We start from the raw sequence: 6,720 nt of genomic DNA on the forward strand, positions 1-6,720 counted from the left end.
CATTGCACAGCGGCGATGCTTTTGTACTTGACGAGTAGCTCCCTACCAGCGCAGCTCCTGCTCGCTGGCAGGGAGCTACTCGTCGCTGTCCAGGTTGCAGCGGCTGCGTGTGATGTCATGCAGCCACCGCATCCCCCCTGCATGGTCCGGGCACACCTGCGTTCCCCAGACTGCGCCCATAAAACGGCGGCACAACACCACCGGCCCACCCAGCGACCGCCTCTGTCTGTCAATCAGGCAGAGACAATCGCAGGGCTGAGATGGCTGTCTGGCATGCGCCGACGCACTGCGGCACCGGCGCAGTTCAGACCTGATCGGCTGCTGTGCGAAGACGAACATCAGCGATCAGGTCTGAATTAGGTCCAATATTTGGTCCTGCAAACATGACCAAAATTGGATATTTTTTTTGTGATCTATCTACCCATGTTTTATTATATCCAGTATACAGTATGAATAATAGGCACTTGCTTTTACTATTTTTTTTTTTTCTCTGTTTTGTTTTATCTCTTATTTTGGGACCTTGTAACCCCCAGACAGGGCCGGCTCCAGGCACGTTCGAATTGAGCGGCCGCGCGGGGCGCCACCCTTAATGGGCGCCGCCATTTTCGTTCCTGGAGCCGGCCCTGTGCTGCGCTGCCCGGCCTATTGTGTCCTTGTGCGCTGTGCGGCGCCGGCATCTGACGTCAGACGCCAGCGCACATAGCGCACACCACCCGCACCGCCGCCACACCGCCCGCGGCCCTGCTCCCTCAGACAGCAGCACTCCTCCCCCTCCCAGCGCAGCAGGTATTGGGGGCATTATGGATGGCATTATGTGGGGGCTGCACTGTGGGGTCATATCTGCACTGTGGGGGCATTCATTTATCAGGCACTGTGCGGGCACTTATTTTTCAGGCACTGTGGGGTCATATCTGCACTGTTGGGGCATTCATTTATCAGGCACTGTGCGGGCATTTATTTATCAGGCGCTGTGGGGGCATTTATTTATCTGGCACTGTAGGAGCATATCTGGCACTGGGGGCATTTATTTATCTGGCACTGGGGGCGTTTATGTATCTGGCACTGTGGGGGCGTTTATGTATCTGGCACTGTGGGGGCATATCTGCACTGTGGGGGATTTAATGTATCTGGCACTGTGAGGGCATATCTGGCACTGGGGGCATTAATGTATCTGGCACTGTGGGGGCATATCTGGCACTGGGGGCATTAATGTATCTGGCACTGTGGGGGCATATCTGGCACTGGGGGCATTAATGTATCTGGCACTGTGGGGGCATATCTGGCACTGGGGGCATTAATGTATCTGGCACTGGGGGCATTAATGTATCTGGCACTGTGGGGGCATATCTGGCACTGGGGGCATTAATGTATCTGGCACTGTGGGGGCATATCTGGCACTGGGGGCATTAATGTATCTGGCACTGTGGGGGCATTAATGTATCTGGCACTGTGGGGGGCATTAATGTATCTGGCACTGTGGGGGGCATTAATGTATCTGGCACTGTGGGGGGCATTAATGTATCTGACACTGTGGGGGGCAATAATGTATCTGGCACTGTGTGGGCACTTATGCATCTGGCACTGGGGGCATTTATGTATCTGGCACTGGGGGCATTTATGTATCTGGCACTGGGGGCATTTATGTATCTGGCCCTGTGGGGGCATATCTGGCACTGTGTGGGCACTTATGTATCTGGCACTGTGGGGGCATTTATGTATCTGGCACTGTGGGGGCATATCTGCACTGTGGGGGCATTTATGTATCTGGCACTTTGGGGGCATTTTTGTATCTGAACTGTGGGTGCATATCTGGCACTGTGTGGCCATTTATGTAGCTGGCACCGCTGGGGGGGCATGTCACGTGTAGCTGGCACTGCTGGGGGGCATGTCACGTGTAGCTGGCACTGCTGGGGGGCATGTCACATGTAGCTGGCACTGCTGGGGGGCATGTCACGTGTAGCTGGCACTGCTGGGGAGCATGTCACGTGTAGCTGGCACTGCTGGGGAGCATGTCATGTAGTGTTCCCGCTAGGCGTCTGTGGCTAGGCAATGTGTCTCAGTGCTCTCCCTGGTGCAATGTGTCTCAGTGCTGTGCCTGGCGCAAAGTGTATAGGAGGTTCTACCTGGTGCAGTGTGTATTAGCTGCACTACTGTGTGGTGTAATGCAAATTGCCACTATTATGTGGCCACGTACCTTCCCCACGAAGTAACTCCCCTTAATTTTTGCTGCGCGCCTTCGGCGCGCACTGTCCATGCTTTGGCATATAGGTATGGGAACAACAAGCAGTATGTACATCATTTTGCCCTCCTAACTTAAAAATGTGCCCTCCCTGTGATCAGCACCATGCCCTAAAAAGTGAACACTATCATGTGTAGCTGGCACTGCTGCGGGGCATGTCATGTGTAGCTGGCACTGCTGCGGGGCATGTCATGTGTAGCTGGCACTGATGCGGGGCATGTCATGTCTAGCTGGCACTGCTGCGGGGCATGTCATGTGTAGCTGGCACTGCTGGGGGGCATGTCATGTCTATCTGGCACTGCACATTATGTGTATCTGGCACTATACTGGAGACATTGTGTGTAAGGAACACTACTGTGGCTATGTGTAAGGCTGCTAATTGTGTGAAAATATATTTATAGTTTGATATGAAGTTACGAGACCACGCCCACTTTTCCAGAGGCCACGCCCACTTTTCCGGGGACGCGCGCGCCTTCGGCGCGCGCATGGGGGGGGGGGGGCGCTTTTAAATTTTCGCGCTCAGGGTGCTAGTAGGCCTGGAGCCGGCCCTGCCCCCAGAGCAGTAGTAAACGTATTTGAGCTAAAATATATAGACTGTACTATGGCCCTCATTCCGAGTTGTTCGCTCGGTAAAAATCTTCGCATCGTAGCGATTTTCCGCTTAATGCGCATGCGCAATGTCCGCACTGCGACTGTGCCAAGTAAATTTGCTATGCACTTAGTAATTTTACTCACGGCTTTTTCATCGTTCTGGCGATCGTAATGTGATTGACAGGAAATGGGTGTTACTGGGCGGAAACAGGCCGTTTTATGGGCGTGTGGGAAAAAACGCTACCGTTTCCGGAAAAAACGCTGGAGTGGCCGGAGAAACGGAGGAGTGTCTGGCCGAACGCTGGGTGTGTTTGTGACGTCAAACCAGGAACGACAAGCACTGAACTGATCGCAGATGCCGAGTAAGTCTGGAGCTACTCAGAAACTGCTACGAGGTGTGTAATCGCAATATTGCGAATACATCGTTCGCAATTTTAAGATGCTAAGATTCACTCCCAGTAGGCGGCGGCTTAGCATGAGCAAATCTGCTAAAATCCGCTTGCGAGCGAACAACTCGGAATGAGGGCCTATATTAACTAGAGATGAGCGCCTGAAATTTTTCGGGTTTTGTGTTTTGGTTTTGGGTTCGGTTCCGCGGCCGTGTTTTGGGTTCGAACGCGTTTTGGCAAAACCTCACCGAATTTTTTTTGTCGGATTCGGGTGTGTTTTGGATTCGGGTGTTTTTTTCAAAAAACCCTAAAAAACAGCTTAAATCATAGAATTTGGGGGTCATTTTGATCCCAAAGTATAATTAACCTCAAAAACCATAATTTCCACTCATTTTCAGTCTATTCTGAATACCTCACACCTCACAATATTATTTTTAGTCCTAAAATTTGCACCGAGGTCGCTGACTGTGTGAGTAAGATAAGCGACCCTAGTGGCCGACACAAACACCGGGCCCATCTAGGAGTGGCACTGCAGTGTCACGCAGGATGTCCCTTCCAAAAAACCCTCCCCAAACAGCACATGACGCAAAGAAAAAAAGAGGCGCAATGAGGTAGCTGTGTGAGTAAGATTAGCGACCCTAGTGGCCGACACAAACACCGGGCCCATCTAGGAGTGGCACTGCAGTGTCACGCAGGATGTCCCTTCCAAAAAACCCTCCCCAAACAGCACATGACGCAAAGAAAAAAAGAGGCGCAATGAGGTAGCTGACTGTGTGAGTAAGATAAGCGACCCTAGTGGCCGACACAAACACCGGGCCCATCTAGGAGTGTCACTGCAGTGTCACGCAGGATGTCCCTTCCAAAAAACCCTCCCCAAACAGCACATGACGCAAAGAAAAAAAGAGGCGCAATGAGGTAGCTGACTGTGTGAGTAAGATAAGCGACCCTAGTGGCCGACACAAACACCGGGCCCATCTAGGAGTGGCACTGCAGTGTCACGCAGGATGTCCCTTCCAAAAAACCCTCCCCAAACAGCACATGACGCAAAGAAAAAAAGAGGCGCAATGAGGTAGCTGACTGTGTGAGTAAGATAAGCGACCCTAGTGGCCGACACAAACACCGGGCCCATCTAGGAGTGGCACTGCAGTGTCACGCAGGATGGCCCTTCCAAAAAACCCTCCCCAAACAGCACATGACGCAAAGAAAAAAAGAGGCGCAATGAGGTAGCTGACTGTGTGAGTAAGATAAGCGACCCTAGTGGCCGACACAAACACCGGGCCCATCTAGGAGTGGCACTGCAGTGTCACGCAGGATGTCCCTTCCAAAAAACCCTCCCCAAACAGCACATGACACAAAGAAAAAAAGAGGCGCAATGAGGTAGCTAACTGTGTGAGTAAGATAAGCGACCCTAGTGGCCGACACAAACACCGGGCCCATCTAGGAGTGGCACTGCAGTGTCACGCAGGATGTCCCTTCCAAAAAACCCTCCCCAAACAGCACATGACGCAAAGAAAAAAAGAGGCGCAATGTGGTAGCTGACTGTGTGAGTAAGATAAGCGACCCTAGTGGCCGACACAAACACCGGGCCCATCTAGGAGTGGCACTGCAGTGTCACGCAGGATGTCCCTTCCAAAAAACCCTCCCCAAACAGCACATGACGCAAAGAAAAAAAGAGGCGCAATGAGGTAGCTGACTGTGTGAGTAAGATAAGCGACCCTAGTGGCCGACACAAACACCGGGCCCATCTAGGAGTGGCACTGCAGTGTCACGCAGGATGTCCCTTCCAAAAAACCCTCCCCAAACAGCACATGACGCAAAGAAAAAAAGAGGCGCAATGAGGTAGCTGACTGTGTGAGTAAGATAAGCGACCCTAGTGGCCGACACAAACACCGGGCCCATCTAGGAGTGGCACTGCAGTGTCACGCAGGATGGCCCTTCCAAAAAACCCTCCCCAAACAGCACATGACGCAAAGAAAAAAAGAGGCGCAATGAGGTAGCTGACTGTGTGAGTAAGATAAGCGACCCTAGTGGCCGACACAAACACCGGGCCCATCTAGGAGTGGCACTGCAGTGTCACGCAGGATGTCCCTTCCAAAAAACCCTCCCCAAACAGCACATGACGCAAAGAAAAAAAGAGGCGCAATGAGGTAGTTGACTGTGTGAGTAAGATAAGCGACCCTAGTGGCCGACACAAACACCGGGCCCATCTAGGAGTGGCACTGCAGTGTCACGCAGGATGGCCCTTCCAAAAAACCCTCCCCAAACAGCACATGACGCAAAGAAAAAAAGAGGCGCAATGAGGTAGTTGACTGTGTGAGTAAGATAAGCGACCCTAGTGGCCGACACAAACACCGGGCCCATCTAGGAGTGGCACTGCAGTGTCACGCAGGATGGCCCTTCCAAAAAACCCTCCCCAAACAGCACATGACGCAAAGAAAAAAAGAGGCGCAATGAGGTAGCTGACTGTGTGAGTAAGATAAGCGACCCTAGTGGCCGACACAAACACCGGGCCCATCTAGGAGTGGCACTGCAGTGTCACGCAGGATGTCCCTTCCAAAAAACCCTCCCCAAACAGCACATGACGCAAAGAAAAAAAGAGGCGCAATGAGGTAGTTGACTGTGTGAGTAAGATAAGCGACCCTAGTGGCCGACACAAACACCGGGCCCATCTAGGAGTGGCACTGCAGTGTCACGCAGGATGGCCCTTCCAAAAAACCCTCCCCAAACAGCACATGACGCAAAGAAAAAAAGAGGCGCAATGAGGTAGTTGACTGTGTGAGTAAGATAAGCGACCCTAGTGGCCGACACAAACACCGGGCCCATCTAGGAGTGGCACTGCAGTGTCACGCAGGATGGCCCTTCCAAAAAACCCTCCCCAAACAGCACATGACGCAAAGAAAAATAAAAGAAAAAAGAGGTGCAAGATGGAATTGTCCTTGGGCCCTCCCACCCACCCTTATGTTGTATAAACAGGACATGCACACTTTAACCAACCCATCATTTCAGTGACAGGGTCTGCCACACGACAGTGACTGATATGACGGGTTGGTTTGGACCCCCCCCAAAAAAGAAGCAATTCATCTCTCCTTGCACAAACTGGCTCTACAGAGGCAAGATGTCCACCTCATCATCATCCTCCGATATATCACCGTGTACATCCCCCTCCTCACAGATTATCAATTCGTCCCCACTGGAATCCACCATCTCAGCTCCCTGTGTACTTTGTGGAGGCAATTGCTGCTGGTCAATGTCTCCGCGGAGGAATTGATTATAATTCATTTTAATGAACATCATCTTCTCCACATTTTCTGGATGTAACCTCGTACGCCGATTGCTGACAAGGTGAGCGGCGGCACTAAACACTCTTTCGGAGTACACACTTGTGGGAGGGCAACTTAGGTAGAATAAAGCCAGTTTGTGCAAGGGCCTCCAAATTGCCTCTTTTTCCTGCCAGTATAAGTACGGACTGTGTGACGTGCCTACTTGGATGCGGTCACTCAT

Source organism: Pseudophryne corroboree, chromosome 1, assembly GCF_028390025.1.
Source record: "Pseudophryne corroboree isolate aPseCor3 chromosome 1, aPseCor3.hap2, whole genome shotgun sequence".
In the NCBI taxonomy this organism is placed as follows: Eukaryota; Metazoa; Chordata; class Amphibia; order Anura; family Myobatrachidae; genus Pseudophryne; species Pseudophryne corroboree.